The following is a 12,399-nucleotide window of genomic DNA, read 5'->3' as shown; positions in this document are numbered from 1 at the left end:
GGATAACCGTAATACTTGAAAAACATTCTACAACTTTGTATTTCTTTGGGACATTATATTCTAAAGAATTAAAGGGCAAAGAAGTTAATCTGATTAAAATATTTTAACGTTTAATTTAGACAGTTTCAATTTCTAATTTTTTTTATAATGTGTGCAGGGACTGAGCTGAAATGTACTTTTGTATTATCTATGAAAAAAGTGGTTTAGTAAGTAAATGAATAGTATAAATAATATTTGAAAGGAAGCATTTACTTACCAAAGAAAATAATTTGTTTTCCAACACTTGAGATTTCTTTTATTTATAAAACACTCTTCAAAGTGTAGGCAAGACCAGAACTTCTTAAATATGCTAATCATTTTTATCTGTTTACTGAATCTGGGCCTGAACTGCCAGTACTTATTAGTCATTTTTCTGGTTACTGTATGTACTTGAAAGTAATAAAGCTGCATGTCCTTTGAAATGGCCCAGTTTTCCAGATTAGTGAATTTTTTAATATGTATTTACATTTTGGGTTTGAATAATCATCTTCCACTGATGTCTAACCCACTGCAAATGATACAGTTTGCATATTAAGGAAATCTAGTCATGACTAACAGTGAAAACTAGGTAGAAGACATCTTTCTGCAAGCTGTGGGATCTTAACCTTGCAGAGCCTCAGTTTTCTCATTTATAAAACGGGGATGAAGGTGGGCTCCTGGGTGGCTCAGTCGGTTAAGCGTCAGACTTCAGCTCAGGTCATGATCTCACAGTTGATGGGTTTGAGCCCCGCATCGGGTTCTGTGCTGGCAGCTCAGAGCCTGGAGCTTGCTTCGGATTCTGTGTCTCCCTCTCTTTCTCTGCCACACCCCCGCTCAAGCTGTCTCTCTCTACAACCCCCCCAAAATAAACAGTAAAAAAAAATTTTTTTTAATAAAAAAATGAGGATGAAAGGGAGAGTAATAGAGAACAAGCAAGCATTCTCTTAGTAAACAAAATCTATATCATCTTTCCTAATATGTGTCAAAGATCCTACGTAACTAATTATACATTTTCTAATTTATACTGCATTATCCCTATTTTGTAGAGAAAGCCGCTGAGGCTCAGAGAATTAAGAAACTTGTCCCAGATCATACATGTTAAGGAACCATCTTCCTGTTTCTGCTTATAAACTGGCTCTGGGCACGGCGCTATTTTTCTACAAAAGCAATCTTAGAAATTAGAGTCAGTGATCATCTATGACTAGTGACTGCAGTTCTGAGACTGGTTTTCATATACACTTCGTAGGATCAGCCTCACTATTTGGAGGTTGTACCCTGTGCAGGAACTTGAGTCATCACCTACCCATCCAGTCCTCCACACTCTACTGCTCTCCTTTATGAATTAAGTCCTAAGAATTCCTGTCTCATTACTCCCCAAGGGTGTTCAGCCACGGCCATCTCTGACTTGTATTTTCACCCACCTAGTTAATTGCTTTCTTAGAGTCTTCTCTTAGGCTAGGCGATGTCTACCTCAGCATATAACTTCACATCATTATAGAGGAGCAAGAAATTGTTTGGCTTGTGGAATGGTTTATAAATTTGGCACTTTCCAGTTTATACCACTCCATGACCCAGTAATTGTGGGAGGACATGGTCTGGAGTGCAGAGGAAAGTTCTCATAAAACATGGCTTCCCTGGGTCCTTTGCTTGACTACCTGGTTGATGGAAGGAGGAGCATATGGATGTGGTGGTGACAGTGGTGGTGGTGGTTGTAACAGCAGCGGTGATAACAGTGGTGATGGAAAGATTTTGTTTGATCATGTTGGCACCTCACCCAGCCAAATATTGGTATGAATATTGGTACGATTTCATTCTACTCTGACAATTTGAACTTATTTTGTCAACGTTTCTTAATTTATCTCCATTTTCCTCAAGTGGGATAGATCTTCACATGTATTGTTGTCACTTTTTAAATTTAAAACATCTGGGGCACCTGGGTGGTTCAGTGGGGTAAGCATCCAACTCTTATCTTGACTCAGGTCATGATCTCGAGGTTTATGAGATTGAGCCCCAGCTGGGCTCTGTGCTGACAGCATGGAGCCTGCTTGCTTGGGATTCTCTGTCTCTCTGTCTCTTTCTCTCTCTCTTGCAAAATAAATAAACATTTTTTAAAAATAAAATAAAATTTAAAACACCTTCTACCATTTGCCTAAAGCAAATGCTTTTAACTCAAGACCCAGGGATAAAAGGAAGCCCTGTTATATGGATTCAGATAACTCCTCCCTTCTTGGAAATCTACATGTGACACCCATGCTGACCAAACTGTAAGCTCCCAAATGGATTAGCAGTTTCTTACGGAGAATGACAATAATATACCTGTCATGTTGAAGAACTAAAAAATTTAAAAGAATAAACGTAATTTTGCACGATACTTTACATCAACAAAGTATTTCTAGTTGTGTTTGTACATCACGAGGCTGCCCTGTCCAGGAGCAGGGTTTTTTAAGTGTGCTCGATCTCAGGATTTAGGGGAGGCAGGCCACAGAGGAGCGTGGGACTACGGCATGTGGAAAAGCCTTGGTGTGGCCTCAAGAAGCCCGGGAAGGACTGAGGGAAGCCTGGGCAGGGTGCAGGGCAGTTTCCTAGGCTCTTTTATGGCTCTGTCTGTTCTTGCAGCCGATGACCTCAGGCACCCTGCAGCCTCCTTCCTGTATCTGTAAAATGGAGGAATGCAACTCCAGGACCTCTGCTCCGCTTTTTTCCCCCGGGGGGCCGGAGACTTCCTGAGCGGCACACTATAAAACTCACAGATCCTTCACTCTAGGTGTGGTTAAAAGAACAAAATCATTATAATTACTGGGCATACCTGTAGTCACTCGGCATCACATCTTCCCCTAAATGTGTGTCCTAGGTCTGCATGTCTGTTACCAAGAAAAGAACGCCACTGAGGATACGTGGAGAAGTTCTGCCGAAATGCTGGCTTTTATGCTGTTTTCTAGAGCCTGTCTTAATAATCACCTGCAAAGCTACAATTTGGCAGATATGAGCTGGCGGCCTAACCCAACGTCACCGTGTCTTGGTTTATTGAGGTGTCTCCCCGCGTGCCCGAGCCTGCCACACTCTCTTCCCACTTTCCCCCATGCGTCACCAGCATAGCCCTCTTTCAGCCACCTGAGTCTTCGTGTGCCCCACCCGATACAGCAGCCAGGAGCCAGTGTGGCCCTTGAGCAGGCTACAGTGCCAGTCTGAAGTAAGTGTGAAATACACGCTGGATTTCCAAGACCTAGCGTGAGAAAAAGAATGTAAAATATCCCCTTAACAACTTTTCATATTGCTTGCAGGTTGAAATGAGAATAATTTGGACATACTGAGTTGACTAAAATATGCCATTATAATTAATTTTACCTGCTTTTTAATTTTTTTTATTTAAAAAAAATTTTTTTTAACGTTTATTTATTTTTGAGACAGAGAGAGAGAGACAGAGCATGAACAGGGGAGGAGCAGAGAGAGAGGGAGACACAGAATCGGAAGCAGGCTCCAGGCTCTGAGCCATCAGCCCAGAGCCCGATGCGGGGCTCGAAATCACGGACCGCGAGATCGTGACCTGAGCTGAAGTCGGACGCTTAACCGACTGAGCCACCCAGGTGCACCTACTTGCTTTTTAAAAAAATCCTTTTTGAACGTGGCTACTGGAAAGTTTAAAATTACAAATGTGGCTTGCATTTGTAGCTCACATTACGTTTGTGTTCTTTAGCAGTCTAAATGGTTTCCAGGCCGTTGCATGAATGTGCTCTATTCAAGAAAAACATGTCCTTAGACAATACCATCTAAAAATGTTTAGTATTTTTATACAAATATCAACTAGTTTCAAACGAATTATCAGCTAAATGTTGTATTTTTAACTTTTAAGAAGGGTGCATTTATGTATCCAAAACAAAGCCCATTGTGATGGAAACTCAAATCTATTAAATCATAGGACAGATACTGGGACAATCTCTATAATAATACAGAGGCATGTGATAAAAGCAGTGGCACTGATCCTTTTTTATGTCATGGGCCCATATTGCTCACTGAACCAGTATTTATGATTTATCTGCTACATCAGAACTCTGCCGGGCTCTAGAAATACACCTGATAAATCTGATGAAAGTTTTAGACCCTCTCTGCAGAAAAAAAGCATATATGAACACACTTATGTACTTGCACTCCATTTTAGGTTCTTGTGAATCTTCTGAAGCCTATCATGCGTCCTAAATTAATAATTTCTAACTTTGAAAAAAGAGCATGGACCTTAGGGCCAGACATATGCGTTCAAATGCTGGCTCCACCAGTTTCTGGGGTGATCTTGGGCTGTATTTAACTTCTCTAGGTCCCATTTTTTTCATCTGTAAGTTAGGAAGATATGGACAAATCGTGGGGTGTTATGAAGATTAGCTACGAGATATATAAAAGTCTTTTTTGCACATTCCTTCCTAAGCACCTTAGTAGGGGTAACAGATCGTAGCTATTATTTCTCACCTTGCGTTATGCGAGGAAGTGGCTCGGAAGGCTAAGTGAGGGAATGGATTCTTTAGTTTGAGTCTTCTTTTCTATGTCAACTTTTAAATCATGAAGTAGCCCTAGAGGTTAGTTGCTGAAAAAAAATAAATAAATAAGAGTTTGATTCTCCAACCAAGCCATGACCTTTTAAATAAGATGTCCAAAAGTGGTGTGCGAGTCGTCTGGGGTATTATAATTGACAGAACTGAGAACACATCTGCCCACACCTTATGAGATGCTCTGTGGTATGTGCATATGTTTTTCTGTGGTTTGAAAACAAATTTGTGTCTGCAAATCTTACACATGGGTTTCTGTTTTGGGGGGTTGTTTGTTCATTTCTTTAGAAAACTATCCTGGTAGGTGTGTGCTTCTTACAGGCAACCTGAAGGCAACTGCCAGCAGGCACAAGCAAATGTTGGCATGAAAGTAGCCTTAAATGAGTAAGAACTTGGGCTAAGAAGCTAAATGCCATGTTATTTCTGCATTGCTTCTCCTTCCAATGTCACACTCTGGAATGGTCCTGCCTCCAAATCACTAAGTTAAAGTCAGAGTGATTCACCAACTACCATCAGGTGAGGGTAAGCCAGCCTCGTCATAATTTTACAGACTCCTCTTGCCACTCACGAAAACAAATTATGTATGGTATTTATGTACATCTGGGTTGCTGGGCATTTTCCAAACGCCTCTTGGAGAACATTAAACAGGAAATTGATGCCACAGGGCAAATATTCATTCTTCCCATCCTCTCTCACAAAAACAAGTACAGATTTGCTGTGGCTAGACTGACTTCCTGCAGTGTGCTGTACGCAGCTTATTCGATTTTACACTAGAAGGAAAAAAAATGCATTCTCTGTTTCAATTTAGGGCATGTTGAAAATGGCTAAAATACATAAACAAAAAGCTTCCCTCATAAGAGCACTGAAGTATAGAAATCAGGGCTTTATGAAATCACAAAATTCAAAGGTTAATGATTGTTCTTCATGCCTGTTGGTGAAAGTCAATCCATATTACAATAGACACATCATATTTAGTTTAAACAGCATGTTTTCTAGTTCTCAAATGGAAAACCTTTAAGCATATGGTCGCTGCAGCTTTTCATATAAGGATGGCCTCTTTTTCTAACCTGTTACCGTGGTCTTTGGTTAGTGTCCTCCTGGGGAGGACATTGTTTTTCCCTTTTCACTTTCTTACCATCCCAGAAACTATTTTGGAATCCATGGGACTCTGGAAGAACTTAATCTACTTCCAGTCCTAGGAATAGAGGATGTGACTTAAGTTAAAGTATTCAATGCATTATCTCTCCTAGACACAGAGATTTGTTCAGAGGCATGTGATCTAAGCTTATCCAATCAAAGTGAATCTTGAGGCTTTTGCTAGGAAAACGTTATTCACTTTTTCCTGGTGGACAAGACCACTGAGGCAGTTGGCAGTCACCTTAGGGTCATAATGGGGACTAACCGAATTTTCTTGAAAAAAGCAAATACCACGGAGGGCAGAATAGAGAAGCTAAAAAAAAACTAGGTCATCACTTTACTGCTGGATCAAGCTTTGCCTAAAGATCTATCTCTGGACCATTCAGTAATATAAACCACTAAATCCCCTATATTGCTTAAACTAGCTTGATTCGAGTGTTTTGTAATTTCAACCAAAGCTTCCTAATTGTCATGTCCATCTGTTAGAAAACATTTATAAAAGAAAGGTAAGCAGACAAGGAGATAATCGAATGGGCTACTTTTAAGGTCAGTTTCATAACCAATGATAGAAAAGCAGGACCATTAAGGAAGAAAGAAGTGATTGCTATTGAGAGAAGCATGAGGAAAAAAAATGTCTCCAAATGATAAGTAACTACCACAGCACTGTGGGGTGGGAGAAAAACCAATCCATGTACTTCCCCCTAGGCCCAGGCAGAGCGGGAGGTGGGGTAGGGACTTAGCAGCAGGAATGGTCTACCCTCAGCCAAAGCCATTCTTATTTACTCCCTTTCCTTCAGCTCTCAGATTGAGCTATTCAGCAACATATGCAGTCTGCAATTATCAGAGTTGTTTGACCTCCGTCCTCTCTATTGGTCCTTGCCACCTCCCTCTGAAGAATATATATTATAATTATGTCCCATTTTATACATGGAGAAACCGTGGCCCAGAAACCCCAAGTTACATGTACGGGAAACAAGCAATGGAGAATAGAATCAGAGCTCAGGTCTTCCTATCCCAAAGCCTATAATATTTGTCCTACAACATATATCCTTGAAGATTGTCTTTTCATGTTATATTTGGTAGTTGGGGCCATCTAGAGTGAAGCCTGGAGATATGTGACATCTGGCTTCATCCCTACTCTTTCCTTCACCAACAGTAGCCAGAGGTGATTTTGTTGACACAGTCCCCATAATTTCTTTCAGCAGTGTCCCATGCTCTTAAACTATCACCTTTCTACCTTCCTTGACTATCAGAACTCCCATTTCCTCGGTCCCTGAAGACAACAAACTACAAGGAGGGGGTTTTCTTTTTTTTTTTTTTTTTTAATTTTTTTAACATTTATTCATTTTTTTTTTATGTTTTTTATTTATTTTTGAGACACAGAGAGACAGAACATGAGCAGGGGAGCGGCAGAGAGAGAGAGGGAGACAAAGAATCTGAAGCAGGCTCCAGGCTCTGAGCTGTCAGCACAGAGCCCGACACGGGGCTTGAACTCAAGGAGTGTGAGATCATGACCTGAGCTGAAGTCAGACGCTTAACCAACTGAGCCACCCAGGCACCCCGTAACATTTATTCATTTTTGAAAGGCAGAGAGAGAGCGCAAATTGGGGAAGGGGTAGAGAGAGAGGGAGACACAGAATCCAAAGCAGGCTCCAGGCTCCGAGCTGTCAGCACAGAGCCCGACACGGGGCTCCAACTCAGGGACCGCGAGATCGCGACCTGAGCCGAAGTCCGCCGCTTAACCGACTGAGCCACCCAGGCGCCCCAGGAAGGGGGTTTTCTGAATGAATGCACACTAAGATGTGAAATACTGATAACTTTAGGTGTTAATTCTATCTCTGAGCATAAACACTTTATAAGTGAGTGCTTGGAGAGACAGTGACTTCCACTGAAGAAGTTAATCTCCCATTGTGAATTTCAGGCAGTGTGGCAAATTAGAGGCAAAAACACTTTGGGTAGGGGTCCTTCCTAGTTATCTTGCTACATAAACCCCGTCTTCCTTCACCTACTCAGATAGCTTTGGATACACCTTGATCCTGGTACAGAACTCCTCCTTCACCAACCTAACATGGACTCAGTTACTCCCAAAGTAATTCCAAAGTGAATCTCAACACTTCACTCAGTAAACACTACTGAGTGCTTCCTGTATGACGGCCCTACACAGTGTCCAGGCACTTCAACAAAGATGGTATGTTATTTAGGCTCTTTCAAATGGCAAGGTGCAGGAGATGGAAATTATTAGAAAGATAGTGGGAACATGGAGCTACTAGAAGCAGCTTTTAGCTGGCCAGGTCTTACAGAGAATTAGAACACTGCATAGCATGCAACAAGAGCTTCTGATGCCCTCAGGATACAACAAGAGCTCTGGTCATCAGGTCATCTGGTCATTGCCTCAGGCTTGTTTATTTATTCTTGCTCTAGTGAGTCCACTGTTATTGTGACTCAGCTACTATCTACCTTCATTCATTTTCCTTCCTTTCTAACTTTTCCCCTACTTCATAGCTTCTAGTACCTCATTGTTTCTGCTTCTCAGGCTCCAAGAGAGGATCTATTTGAGTCTGTTGGGAAGTGTCTCGTCCCAAGCATCAATTTTTGGGTCCATCTCTCAAACAGGCACCCCATGAGTTCCCTATGGACCAGGTACCAACCTCTGAATAAAGCAGCCATGAAGTCGTAAGGACAGCAACCCTTGGCAGGTCCTTGAGACTGAAGAATCCACCTGGGAAATTTCCTCTTCTGCTCATTTTAGCAACAATCCTTTCCCCAAAAAGACAAAAACAAAAAGTGAGTCTAGACTAGCCAGAGCACTGCTCCTCCCCCGTTCATGCTCTGTCTCTTTCTGTCTCAAAAATAAATAAACGTTAAAAAAAAAAAATTAAAAAAAAGGGGGCTCCTGGGTGGCTCAGTCGGTTGAGTGTCCGACTTCAGCTCAGGTCACGATCTCACGGTCCGTGAGTTCGAGCCCTGCGTCGGGCTCTGGGCTGATGGCCCAGAGCCTGGAGCCTGCTTCCGATTCTGTGTCTCCCTCTCCCTCTGCTCCTCCCCTGTTCGTGCTCTGTCTCTCTCTGTCTCAAAAATAAATAAACATTAAAAAAAAAAAATTTTAGACTAGCCAGAGCAGAATGACAGGTCACTGTAGATTTAGTGGTAATTTACAAGAAAAGAACAGAATATTAGAGGGCTAGGGTACTAAGCACAGAAAGTAGCATGAGAAAAATAAGGTAGCAAAATTGACTAGGCTACTAAAAAACATGATCTCATTTAATCAAGACCTAAAAGGAGTGTAGTATGTTCCAAATGCACCTTAAGGACAAGATAATGGGGAATTGCAAGGAGAGTTCACAGAAACATGGAATACAAGAGCTGGAGAGTGCATGGCAGGTCACTTGTCCAACCCTCTCATTTCATAACTGGGGAAAGCCCATGAAAGTTAATTGGCCAATTAATTAATTCACAAAATTAGTGGTGGAGCCCCGACTCCTGAATCATGACCAATAAACCACCAGTCTATATTTCTGAGGTAGTAATGGATTTTTCTTCCTAAAGATGGAGTAGATCACATTTAATGCTCAAAGGACCCTACTGATTGTCCTGGTGAATATGGACAAGGGCAAATAACAAAGTTGGGACGTAGTAGTTTAAGGTATTCACACAAGATAAAGTCTGTGTTTTCTACAAGAATATAGAATATAATGAGATGTAACAGGAAAAACAAAAGGAAGAGTTTGGAATCTGAGATTTAAGCGTCATTCCTGCCACCAGCCAGCTGTGTGTGCATGAACTACCAACCTGTGAGCCTCAGGCTGTTTATCAGTCTAAGGATAAATCAGGCCAGAGAACCACTCAGATCCCAGGTACTCCTGACTCCTCCAGTTCTAATCATTCTGGGAGAGAAAGCACCTACTTTTGGGGGTTAAGCTCAGAGGACCAGGAGTACAAAACCAGCTCAATGCCAATCAACTAAATTGAGAATTTAATAGGTTGTTCTCAAAATTCTCTAAAGGCAATAGACTAAGGAAAGGATGTGGCCTTTCACAGAATCTTGGCTTAGATTTGTTGCCATCTCTGAAAGGACCCAGAAAGGCATTTAAAATCATCACATTTCACATGGGAAAAAAAAAATCTCCATAGTGCACCATATATGGAGACATATTTAAACATGTAGGCACTTTTTTCTTTCTAGTGAGCTGAAAATGGTGAGACATAACAAGTAGCCAGTACACAGAGTGGCATTTTAATACATTCTCTTAGTAATAAATTTGGATGGGTGGAAACTAAAAATGGACCAGGTAGAGAGAAGGGTCTCCCAGTTGGAAGTCTTACTCCGAGAAAGCTAATAAATCTTTAGGCCGCTCACAGGGTCACTGCAGATGGCAAGACCCTAAACAACTCTAAGAGGTGCCAATCATATCAAGTCTATATGGGTCATGCCTTGGGAGTGGTACACAGCACAGGCTCCAAAATGGCCCACAGTGGCCCTAACCATGGGAGTATTAGCCATATCCTTCAGAGTCCCATGATGTTAAATGATACTTCAGCAGCTGCCTGTGGTACCAGCTCTTCTCATGATATTTCAGAACAAGCAACTATTCAAGAGAGCAAGCATATGGCAAGCATGTGGAAATCACTTCAATTGGACAAAGAAAACATTTTCATTTACTAACCAACTTTCAATCACCATAACATCCAGTTATAGTGAACATCCAGTAGCAAGAAACTGCCTGGATTTTAATCTCAGCTTTGGCTTCTATTACTAGCTATGCAAGCTTTGGGAATGCCACTTAATCTCTCTGTGCATCAGTTTCCTCAATGTATAAAATGGGGATAATAATAGTACCTATGTCATAAGGTTTTTATAAGAATTGAATTAAATGGTTTCACATTTAAAGAATTTCATATTTAACTAGGTGTCGGCTAAGCATCCAACTTCAGCTCATGTCATGATCTCATGGTTCATGAGTTTGAGTCCTACGTCAGGCTCTGTGCTGACAGCTCAGATCCTGGAACCCACTTCGGATTCTGGGTCTCTCCCTCTCTTTCTGCGCCCCCCCACTTTTGTGCACATGCTTGCTCTCTCTCAAAAATAAATAAATTTTAAAAAACTTAAAAAAAAAAAGAATTTAGAACAGTGCGTGGGACATGGTAAGCACTATGTATGGATTTGTTAAATAAATAAGTAAAAACTACAAGTACGTATTTATTATCATTTATGACTCTTCCAGCATATTCTAATTGTTGGACAGAATGTTGTAGTAGCCATAGTACATTTTCATTATACACCCAACCAAAACATTACTAAGACAATAATTAAAACTGAAAGAAAAATAACATATTGACAATTGTTTCAACCCCTCCTCCTCCAACATAGATTAGACATGAAATGTATAAGTTAAAGAACTGCATTCTTAACATAAGGTAGTATTTTGGATTTTACAACAAATGTGTAAGTTCAGTATTTGGGGCACAAATTAGACTGTCAGACAAGGTGAAAGAGAACATCCAGATGAACACTTTCTTATAGGTTTCATTTCTTCTTCCAAAATCATAAATATAAAGTGGTTTAATAAGCTGACTGCAGCCCATCTCATTATAAGAATATATGAACTCAAAGAAGTTAATATTCTCTACGAATTTGGATTTATTACACAAATAGCATAACAACAATAATAGAAGGAAGGAAATACCATTAACACACCTTAACACATCAGTTGTTTATAATTTTCTTTGCTTCTTTCTATACCAAGTCCATTTGCCTGCCTGCCTTTTTTTTTTTTTTTTTTTTTTTGCATAGTGGTTGGGGGAAAAAAAGGTAAACTGGTCTATAAGCCTCAGTCATCTGCCCTCTTCCCTTCTCACCCCACACACTCCCTCTGGGAGAAGCTTTTACCCATTCAGTAAATGTTTATCGAATACCTCCCACGTGTCAAGTGCTGCTCCAGGTGCCGGGAATATAATGATGAACAAGACAGACAAGGCCCCAGTCCTCAAAGAACTTAATGCTAATCAGAAATAAATATATAAACCAATACATTAACAAAATCATTCCAGACGTTTTGGGATAGGAGAAGTTGCCTCTGGGATATTTGAGCTGAGAGGAGAACGATGAGGTGGTAAGAGCCATGCAATGAGCTGAAGGCATCAGGTGCAGCACATGCAAAAGCCCTGCCATGAGGAAGAGCTTCGAACATTTGCGGAAGCTAACAGGGGCCTATGAGAATGAGATGAGCCAGCAGGGGCCTAAGAGGTAGGCAGGAGTCAGCTTCGTGAGGCCTTGCAGGCCATGGTGAGGAGTCTGGATTTTATTTTACGTGCAACAGGAAGACTTTGGAGGACTTTAAGCAGAGACAGGACGTGTTCCGACGTAACCCTTAGGTTACTCTTACAGCTTAGTGAAGAGTAAATTAAGATGAGACAAGAACAGAAGGATAGAGACCCATTAGTAGGCTATTGCAGTAGTGAAAACCAGAGAGGATGGTGATGTAGGCTCGGATGATGGCGTAAAGTAGATGGATTGAAAATGTATTCTGGAAGTAGCACCTGCAAACTTGCTGATGGATTAGATACAGAGGATGAGAGAAAGAGGACCCCAGAATGATTGGGATCCTTATTTTGGGGGTTAAGCAATTGGGTGTATGATAGGAGTTCATTTTCATGTACATTTAGTGTACAATACCTATTTGGAGTTCAACTGGAAAAGTCAGTTATGCAA

Source organism: Puma concolor, chromosome C2 (genome assembly GCF_028749965.1).
Source record: "Puma concolor isolate L17-30 chromosome C2, mPumCon1.1.hap2, whole genome shotgun sequence".
Taxonomy (NCBI): Eukaryota; Metazoa; Chordata; class Mammalia; order Carnivora; family Felidae; genus Puma; species Puma concolor.
The sequence above is the reverse complement of the archived record's forward strand: the minus strand, read 5'-3'. Positions refer to the sequence as shown.